The sequence below is a fragment of the Vigna unguiculata genome, chromosome 4 (assembly GCF_004118075.2).
Source record: "Vigna unguiculata cultivar IT97K-499-35 chromosome 4, ASM411807v1, whole genome shotgun sequence".
Taxonomy (NCBI): Eukaryota; Viridiplantae; Streptophyta; class Magnoliopsida; order Fabales; family Fabaceae; genus Vigna; species Vigna unguiculata.
The window spans coordinates 23448217-23459721 of record NC_040282.1 but is presented as its reverse complement, the minus strand read 5'-3'; the positions used below and the strand labels follow the sequence as shown (position 1 = coordinate 23459721).

The following is an 11505-nucleotide window of genomic DNA, read 5'->3' as shown; positions in this document are numbered from 1 at the left end:
TTTTTGATTTTTTTTTTATTTTTACATTTTTTTAAAAGTTAGTGTCATGCAACGTGTGTGATCGATTTGATATAATTTTTTTTATATTTTTTATATTTTAAAAATAAATGTCATGTGACGCGAATGATCGAATATAAACTCAAAAGAGAAAACAAAAGAAAATCATTTTTTTTTTAAAATGTATTCTTTTTTATCATTTTAAAAGTTATATTTTTAATTTTTATTTCAGTTAAAATATTGTTATAAAAAAAGAAAATAAACATAAAAGAAATTACAAAAACAATATAAATTAATTTGAAGAAAATGTAAAATTAAAAAACAACGAGATACATAAGTGAGTATGTGGGTGTAGAAATAAAGAAGTAAAATGCATCTAACTCAAAAACGAAGTTAGAGGGATGGGATGTGTTTAATGAAATTACAGAAAATAAAATAAAAAAGTACGGAGTTATTACATTAGGGTTACATGAAATAAATTAAAAGCCCAAATCCTATAGATGTGAAATTTAACTGGGGATGAAATAAATTAAAAGCCCAAATCCTATAGATGTGAAATTTAACTATTGGGGTGCATAAAGAGTAATAGAATCTGCCAAGCCCTAAAATGAGATGAAGTTGTGAGAGTTAATTATGGGTCTACGAAAAAAATTAAAATATTCTAAATCCTAAAACCCAATTAAACGCCAACTTCATCTCCATTCTCATCTTCAACCGCATGTCATCCCCTTCATGCGCGGCCACCAACCACAAACGCAATCATGCTCGCGGCAAGGCCACCAGCGGCGACGGTGGCTACTCCCAGAAGCCTGCCGGCACCGGCACTGCTCGCCACTCACAGCCGTGCGAAACGCCGCTGCACAGCCCCATTGCTCGCGTCTTCTTCAGGCCACCGCCGGGGCTGCCGTTCCGTCAAGAAGATCGCCGTCTTCCACGACAGGGGTTCTCGGCCCCATAATAAGGCTATGCTTCCTTTCCAAGATCAAACCTCGAGGATTTCTTCTTCAATCTTCTGCCAACCAAGACCAGCCAAGCCATGTTTCTGGCCGCACAAATTATCGTCGACGAAGACAGCAACCATCAGAACGCGGCACTAGGGCCATCAATCAGAGACCCCGCTATTTCGCCGGGATTGGAGCTGCGAGTTCGAGAAACACCACTCTACCATCCAACACACCGGCAGCACCGTTCTAATCATAAACCCTATGCCGGCCGTACCATCAGCAAATCTAATGCTATGATTCCTCTTCGTGCAGCAGCCCAAATCATAAAAAACTCACACTCTAATGTAACCCCATCTTTCTTTCTCATTTAATTTCATTCTTGTTATTTGATCATTTGTACTTCTAACATAAGAAACTAAAACATGGTATACTGGCTTTTTAATTCATGTCAACTTAAACACCAAAGCGGAAACGAATTCACAACATACCTCCACCGTGATTTTTTGATTATCTGGCTGTGAGGGTTGAGAATGGGTTTTGGAATAATAGCTGCCAGATGAATTGTATCTGATCTGGATATCACGAAGAGATGTTTGGCTAATCATTTGAAAATAATAAATAAAAAGATCACGAATAAGAAAATATACAAACATAAATTAATATTAATTCTTACAAATTTTATATATTTTACTTTTCTCTTCTTCTTTTTTTTAATTTAATATAAAACTTGTGTAGAAAAACATTTTACTTTCTTGGATGAAATACGGGGTTAAGATTAAGAGATTTTAGTATAAATATAAAACAGTTAAATAATAGTTCATTATATAAAGACAATTTAGTATAGAATGTCATTATTATTTTAGGTTAAATTATTTTTTTGTCTTTATGTAATATTAATTTGGTTTTTAAATTTTTGTGTTTCAAAAGCTTTTTTTTTGTCTTAATTTAGTCCTTGTTCCTTTAAAAATTAATTCAATTTAGTTTTTATTGTTAGTTTAATCAAATGGCTTTAAAGTAAAGTTATATGTCAATTTTTAATTTCTTTTTAATTTTTTTGAATTTTTTTTTATTCTTTACATGTGTCACCTCATAATTGTGCCCCGTGTCAAAATTATTCAATTTAATTTCTATATTTTTTTTTAGTTTCAATTTAGTCCAATTTTTTATAAAAATGAAGCAATATTGTCTCTCGTTAAACTGAGATTCAATATACTTTTATATAAATCTTATGGTGATATTCTTACTAAAATTAATGTTTTTATTAAATATTTCTAAAATATTTTTAAATTAACTTTAAATCTTATACAAAACATTAAACTTTGGTTTTGTTTTGAACTTGAAATTTATTCCTAAACTTATGCATCTGACAAGTTATTTGATTTTTAATCTGCACTAAGTTTGTATAATATGGTACACGTGATGCCTTTATATATGATTACACAATTGTTAATTATTGAAATTAAGTTTGGAGTTTAACTTTGTTTAATAATAAAACTAAAAAAAGTTTGTCTAAAAATATTTCTACAAATTAAAATATCAATTTTGATTTATACAAAAATTAGATTGAATATCAATTTAAGAAGGAACAATATTGTTTCATTCCTTAAAAAATTGGGACTAAATCTACTATTTAAAACAATGTACAATTGAAAAGACCGGACTACCCATTGTTATTTGTTGACAGCTGTCCATTTCGATGGTTATTTTGTCATTTTGATGTGGTTTGTGATATCTTTTATACTTTCTTTTATTTTACCTTTTTAATTTTTTTCAATCTGAAACAACATTGAAATTTCCAAACAACCCATAGTTTCTTCTTTGCAGTTTTTGTCTGTGATGGTTTTAATGTCTTTTTATTTTGTTTTGTTTGGCGGGAGTACTGTGTATGTATATGATGTATGTGATTGACGTTAAGTCACTGCTTTCAGTCCCTGTGTGCATTTATTTGATGCTTTTCATTTGAGTTTCTGTATTTGGTTTCCTTCCCAGTACAGAGGTTCTTATTTCTGTCCACCACCCTCAAGTGCAAAGGTAAAAATGTTAGGTTACTGAAATTTTGATTTAATTTTCCTTTGTTCTGGGTTTATATATGGAATGGTGACGGTTCAAATTTGCTGGGTCAGTGTTTTTATTGCATGTTTAGTAGTCTTTACGTCTTTGTTTCTTCCAAACACCACCACAACAACATCCAAACTTTCTTTCTTACTTATAATTTTTTTTTTTGAATGTAAGTGTTAATATGTAGTGGTGCTGGAATTTCTTATGCGTTGTGGGATAACTTTGCCACAAACTTTTTGAGTAATTGGAACTGTAAAACAAAACCCGAAGCAATGGTCATTATTTTGACTGAAGCAAAAATCAGACCTCCCTCCTTCAGGTAATGGATGATTTATATTTCTTTGGTTATGAATGGATTGTCTAATATATTTAATATTTTAGGACAATGGCCGGTTTCGTATTTAGGATGGAGAAGATGATCAATATGTTTTCCGGATGACTTGAATGTGTTGTTAGATTGTACTATTATATTTAAGGTCAGAATACAATCAAGAAATAACAAATTTTATGAACTCATATTTTTGGTGTGGATAGAATGTTGAATGCAGTGCAAGAGCTATTATTGATTTAGGAGCACACACAGATAGTTGTATTATAAGTATAGTTATATAAATATACTTTCTCAACAGGGTAACTTTGAGAAATTGGTTAGTTATACTTATATTGCTATTGTATTATATATTGCAGCATAGTTTATCAGCGACAACATATCATGATCCAGAGGTTCTCTGTTTAACACGGACTAAAAGATTGTGTACTGAGGTTAGAAATGATGACCAAATATCAGAGGAAGTTCACTCAACCCAATTATCTACAAGCAAAATTTCCATGGCTATTAAAATAGAGAAGGATAGGTGAAAGGATGATGTAATATTGTCCAAGCTTTACCAACTTATAATGTATTTTGGAATCTTCTCATCTGTATTACTATAATTAGTGATTAGGAATGACCCAACTCCATGAGTAGAACAATATAATTTGTCCAAGTGAATATAATTTGTCCAAATCAATACTCATTTTAGATTTGTAAGAATTACATACGAAAAGAAATAATAGTAATATATATTGACTTTATATTTTATTATATTTCCATATATATTTTTTTATGAGTCTTTGAAGTATGAAAATTTTTTAATGTTCTATATGTTATTTCAGTGATTATTTTAATCTTCTTTTCATATTTTAGACTTTTTGAGCTTTTATTGTCAAAAAGAAATAAGATCTAATTATAAACCTGAGTCTTATTAATTTTAACGCCGTGTACTTATTGTATTAATTGATGCCGTGTACTCATTGTATTAATTGTATTAATTGGTTAATGTTTTATTTTATGTCTAGGAATCCTTTACAAAAAAGAGAAAACTAATAATATATAATTCTCTTTTATAAGAACAATTAAAACGTTAAAGTGTGATCAATGAATGGCAAATGTGGCATACTTCAACAATAAATATATATATATATATATATATATATATATATATATATATATATATATATATATATATATTATTAGGTATGTATTAATGCAAATTTAGTTAATTATTTTCTTCACTTGTAATAATTATGACAAGTTGCAGTAACATCAGTAAGTCATAAAAGTCATAAAAGTAACATCAATACAATCATAATTAAATTTTGTAATGAAATTCTCGAATACCCAAGAAATTTATCTCATATTTTAGATTGTCGCGCTTTTGAAAATATTTCCTCATGCCAGAAAAAATATCTCTATTAAGTTATCTTTTCTATGAAAAAGGTTGAGTTACCACTTAAAATACCAGCCAAATAATATGAACTGTTATCTGTAAAAAAAATGATCAGCTTCGTGTTACGAATGATAGAAAGATTGAACGGAGCTTTGAGGAAAAGGGCTGAATAGAGTTCTCCAGTGCACTACTACAAGATCATCGGTGCACTACTACAAGATCATAAAATAAGAGGTTAACCTGAATACTTTTTTGAAATATACATGTCTCCATTCAAGATATTTTCTTTCATGTATAAAACATTTGAACTTTTCAAAACTTTTGGATAATGTATCGAAAATTCATTCGGAATTTATGCTATCATTGTTTTTGCCTTTAAGCCAACAAAACTAAGTTTTTTTTTCTACTCATAATTATGAAAAAAATTGGAGAATATACTGGCAAAGTATATGAAAAGTTTTGTTTTGATCTTTATTTTAGTATTTTCGATTCTATTTTTTTTTCATTATTTGGGAATGCAGTTTAATAGAGAATTTACAATAAGCTTCATATTTGACCTGTTGAGATTATTGTAGGAGTTATTTAGAGATTCATTCGACATAGTAAAGCTCTGATGACATGTTTATCATTTCAGTTTGTATCCACCCTGATAAGTACATATGGAAGAAGAAAGTAGAAAAAGCAATGAAAAATTTGTAACAGCAAGATTGAAACGAAAAAATATCATTGCTCAGAAAAGAACAAGAGTTAGAAACATCGTACCTGAGGATGAAGAAGTTCACCCTGTAGATAAAAGAAGACAGTACACACCACTGTTAGATGTTACATTTCGCGTGTTAAATTAGTACATGGGAGAAACTAACTCAATGGATCCATGTCATACTAAAAATACATGTCAGTCAGCAAATGCAATCCAATGTTCAACAATTTTCCAAAACCTTTCACATAGGCAAAATCTGATGGATAAGTTTGAAGCAGTTCATCAATCATATACCAAACCGCCTCAAGAATATTATAATACATCACATACCAATCCATAAGGTTTATTCAATTTCTTACTTAATTACAACAATAAATTGATGTCATCTCTTTATAGCTAACCAATTTTGAATATGTTTATGTTTTTTATATGAAGATGTACCACAACATTCAAAATTCATGCCTGATAATGATGAACTACTTGGAGATGAAGATCTACAAACAGGACTGGATTCGTATGTAAGACAAGATGGCATCCTTATTTTTCCCAAATTACATTTATATAACTTCATTTACTTTACTGATTACACTTTTACCTTTATAAGGGTTATGAAGATATAGGTGATCCTCTGTACCAGTGTCAGCATTGTAAAGCGAAGATGTGGTATCCTGAAAGAATAAGAAAAAATATAAATACAAATAATCCAAGGTTTCAACTTTGTTGTGGGGATGGAAAAGTTGAATTACCACTGCTAAAAGAAGCTCCACCTATACTACATGAGCTTCTGATTGATATGACTTCAACACAGAGCAAAAGATACCAGCAAAATATTAGAACATACAACATGATATTCGCATTTACTTCTCCTGGAGCAAAGATAGATAGGTCAATAAACAATGGTCAGGGGCCACCAAATCTTAGAATACAAGGACAATCATGTCATAGAATTGGAAGCCTTCTACCACCAATTGGTGTGGTACCTAAATTTGCACAACTTTATATTTATGACACTGACAATGAAATACATAACAGAATTCAATCTTCCAGGTCAGATTTAGTTTTAGCACATATGTTGAAATATACATAACTATCATTCATTATTATAATTACACAATTTATAGTTACTCATGTATACTTTTTTTATGATTGTAGGAATTAGAACAATGTTGATGTTGAAATTGTCACAAAACTTACAGAGATGTTAGATACACACAATGTACATGCTAAATCTTTTAGAATGGCAAGAGATAGATACAAACACAAACCTTTTGATGATCTTAAGCTGAGATTGATTGCAGATAGGACTAAAGATGGACGTATTTATAATATCCCTACAGTAGCAGAGGTAGCAGCACTAATTGTAGGTGATGTTGACTCCGCTTCTCCAAGAGATATTATTATGGAAAATAGAAGTGGTAAATTGCAAAGAATAAATGAATTGCATACAAGTTACTTAGGATTTCAATATCCATTACTATTTCCTTATGGTGAGGATGGATATAGGGAAGATGTGATTCATCGGGAAACATTACCTTCAAGAGCTAGCAAAAGGAATCGACTAACAATAAGAGAATGGTTTTGTTTTCGTATCCAAACAAGACAAATAGAAGCCAGTACTCTATTGAGATCTAGAAGGTTGTTTCAACAATTTGTGGTAGACGGTTATACCATGATAGAGTCAGAACGACTATCTTTTATAAGGAACAATCAATCAAAGTTAAGAGTTGACAAATACAACAATCTCTTTGACCGAAGTTCGAATTCAGAAAAGGAAGGGGCAAGCAAAGGAAAAAGAATAGTGTTGCCTTCAAGTTTTGTTGGTGGTAGACGATTTATGGATCAATTGTACTTTGATGGAATGGCCATTTGCAGTTATCTAGGTTTTCTGGATTTGTTTGTTACCTTTACATGTAATCCTAAATGGCCAGAAATAACAAGATTATTGAGTGATTTAAGTCTCGCAGCATCAGATAGACCAAATATAGTTTCAAGAATTTTTAGGATTAAATTTGAACAACTATTGGAGGACTTAACCAAAAAAGATTTGTTAGGGAGGGCAGTTGGATGTAGGTATCATGATTGTGTGTTCATAGAATTGTTGTTACAATTTATAAATGACTATGATAACAATAAATATTATTTTTTTTCTTTTGCAGATATGTACACTATTGAGTTCCAAAAGCGTGGACTACCTCATGCACATTTATTACTTTTCCTACATCCAACAAGCAAATATCCTACTGCGACTGATATAGACAAAGTTATCTCAGTTGAGATACCATGTCCTGTAATGAACACATTGTTGTACAATTGTGTCAAGGATCACATGATTCATGGACCATGTGGAATAGCCAAAAAATCATCTCCATGCATGAAGAACGGAGTATGCTCACGATTCTATCCAAAAAAATTTCAACCCATGACTGTTATAGATGAAGATGGGTTTGCACATTACAAAAGAAGGACAATGGTGTTAGTGTTACTAAGAATGATATTTCATTGGATAATCGTTATGTCGTTCCTTACAATCCGAAGTTATTATTAAAGTATCAAGCACATATCAATGTTGAATGGTGCAACAGAAGTACTTCAATAAAGTACTTATTTAAATACATCAACAAAGGATATGACAGGATAACAACGGCTATAGTTCCTAATTATCATGATGTGTCTCAAACAGTTGAAGATAGAGATGAAGTCAAACAATATCTTGACTGCAGATATATCTCCCCATGTGAAGCATGTTGGAGAATATTTTCATTTCTGATTCATGGAAGAAACCCAGCTGTAGAAAGGTTATTTTTCCATCTACTTGGAGAGCAGTCCATATATTTCAAAGATGATGATGATATTGAAGAAATAGTGGGTCAACCAAGTATTACAGAATCAATGTTCACAAGTTGGATGGAATGTAACAAGACATTTCCAGAGGCTAAAAAATTAACATATGCTCAGTTTGTTTCTAAATTTGTTTATGTAAAGAAAGATAGACGTTGGAAACCGAGGAAGCAAGGAAACACAATTGGGAGATTGATATGGGTACCACCAAGTACAGGAGAGCTTTTTTATTTGAGGAGGATGTTAACAGTTGTAAAAGGCCCTTGCTGCTACGCAGACATAAGAACGATCGACAATGTAATATACCCAACATTCAAGGAAGCCTGCTTTGCATCAGGATTTTTAGCAGATGACTTAGAATACATACAAGCTATTAAGGAGGCCAAGGATTGGGGTTCTGGACATTTCTTAAGAAAGTTGTTTATGACAATTCTTTTATCTAATAGTGTTAATAAACCAGAAGATGTGTGGAACAAAACCTGGGAATATCTTGCTGATGGAATTCTATACAATGAAAGGAAAATGGCTGGAAAATCAGGTACAATATATTCATATAGCATATAAGTCATCTTATAAAGTATTGCATGACTATTGAAATACATTCTTTTTTTTCAGAATTGAATTTAAGCAGTGACCAGTTACAAAATTTAACCTTGGTGGAAATAGAGAAATTGTTGCAAACAAATAAAAAGAGCTTAAAGGACTACCCATGTATGCCGTACCCAAATAACTTTGTTCAAACTCTGTCAGGAAACAGATTGATATATGCAGAACTTGATTATAATGTAATTGAGCAACAACAATTGTTTCAATCAAACTACAAATGTTTGACAGGTAATTTCTTCTATATCTTAAAAATGTCAAATTTCGTCTTTAAGGTCAGAATATTAAATTCATCTTAGCTCATATACTATATTTTTATTTTCCTAGATGAACAAAGAAAAATATTTGATACAATAATGTTGGCTGTCAAGAATAATAAAGGCAGAATGTTCTTTCTGTATGGATACGGAGGAACGGGAAAAACTTTCATGTGGAAAACATTATCAGCTGCCTTACGTGCTGAACGCAAGATAGTTTTAGCTGTGGCATCAAGTGGAATAGCTTCATTGTTGCTTCCTGGAGGAAGAACAGCACATTCAAAATTTAAAATTCCAATCCCTACACTAGAGAACTCAGTTTGTAATGTTTTACAAGGATTAGATCTCTCACAATTGTTAAAGAAAGCTGATTTGATAATTTGGGATGAAGCACCAATGGCGCACAAATATTGTTTTGAAGCATTGGACAAAACTATGTGCGACATAATGAGGACAGAAAATAAATCTAACACGATCTTTGGTGGCAAAGTAATTGTTTTTGGAGGAGACTTCAGGCAGATTCTCCCAGTGATTCCAAGAGGGAGCATATCTGATATTGTTCATGCGACAATTAATTCTTCTTACCTATGGGATCATTGTCAGATATTAACTTTGACAAAAAACATGCGTTTAGCACAAGGGGAATCATAAAATCTGAATGATACTACAATTAAAGAGTTTTCAGATTGGATAATAAAACTAGGAGATGGCAATTTATCTGAACCAAATGATGGTGTAGTAGAGATACACATACCATCAAAATTCTTGATATTAGAGTTCAGTGACCCTATTGAAGCTATAGTGAAGAGCACATACCCATTGCTAGCACAAAACTACTCAAATGATAAGTTTCTACAATCTAGAGCTATCTTAGCCAGTAGAATTGAGACTGTTAATGAAATTAATGATTATGTTTTGTCTTTGATTCCAGGTATGATATGTACATTAATTAAGTATTGCATATACTTTATATAAATATATCAACACTTTTATTATATGACGTAAATTGTATAAACCTTTATAGGTGAAGAAAAGGAATATGTTAGCTTTGACAGCATTGACAACTCAGACCAAACAGAATTTGATGCATATGAGCATATTACACCAGAATTTCTGAACTCATTGAATACATCAGGTTTGCCAAACCATAGTATCAAATTGAAGATTGGGGCACCCATCATGCTTTTGAGGAATTTGGATCAATCTGAGGATTTGTGTAATGGAAGCAGATTGGTTGTAACCAGACTAGCAAATCATGGTATTGGAGCAAAAATTATCACAGGAAGTAAATCAGGTAATGAAGTATATATTCCTCGAATGTCTATGTCACCATCACAATCACCATGGCCTTTCAGCTTATTAGAAGACAATTTCCAGTAATATTATCCTATGCCATGACAATAAGGTCAATCTCTAGCATCAGTAGGACTGTACCTACCGTCACCAGTTTTCAGCCACGGTCAACTATATGTGGCTGTGTCTAGAGTTCAGAGCAAATCTGGGTTGAAAATACTAATTCACGACAAAGAGAAAAGACCTCTCAATTTTACAACTAATGTAGTTTTTAAAGAGGTTTTTCAGAATTTGTAGTAACTGAGGTCTTAACTACTTATAAACTGTAATATGTCATTTGAAACCTTATTTGGTTAAGGTTATTAATATTTTGTACTTACTACATATTCGTAAATCACCAATTACATCAGTTTTACATTTCCACACATCCTCATCTGCAATATTTTCTCTCAGTATGATTAACATATATATATTTCTTTTGTTTCAGAATGCAATTGCCACCGAAAATCCATCTTAGCTTCATCTCAAACCAACAACACATTAAATCTTTTTGTACACACTTAGGATAACTTCAAACACTAATCATTACCATTTTTAAATCTATTAAATATAAATCTTCGATTAAAATTAATGAAATTTATAATGTCTTACATATCATAACTATTTATCCTAACCAGTACATATGCACGAGATGAAGAACTATCTTTGCTCAGAATAATTATAATTAATATGTAATACAACAATTTTGCTAATATCATTTAGAAAATGGTTATACACATCTGCAGATCTACTCAACAATAAAAAAAAATCAAAAAACAGAATGAGCAATTATTAGATTTATTGAAAAACAGCAAAAACAGCAATTGTGAGTTGTGAAACAAACTAAACATATCAATTATTGGAGTAAATATGAAAATTACCTACCACAAATCTTCTTCACAAAGTATGCCAAATTATGTCATGGAATTCACATGTTTTCACAAACAGCGACTAACCTAACGAATGTATAGAAACCAAGAAACATTTAAGTTAAACCATTAATGTGCACCCTACTATCCAACACAACCGCATGGGCTTTTATAAGTTCATCCCTCCAGTTTTTATGC

At 31.3% G+C, this 11505-nt stretch overlaps 1 pseudogene; it reads left to right on the top strand.

The window, feature by feature from the left end:
- Positions 1 to 1033: 1033 nt before the first annotated feature.
- Positions 1034 to 10696, top strand: LOC114180615 (annotated as a pseudogene).
- The last annotated feature ends 809 nt before the right edge of the window (positions 10697 to 11505 follow it).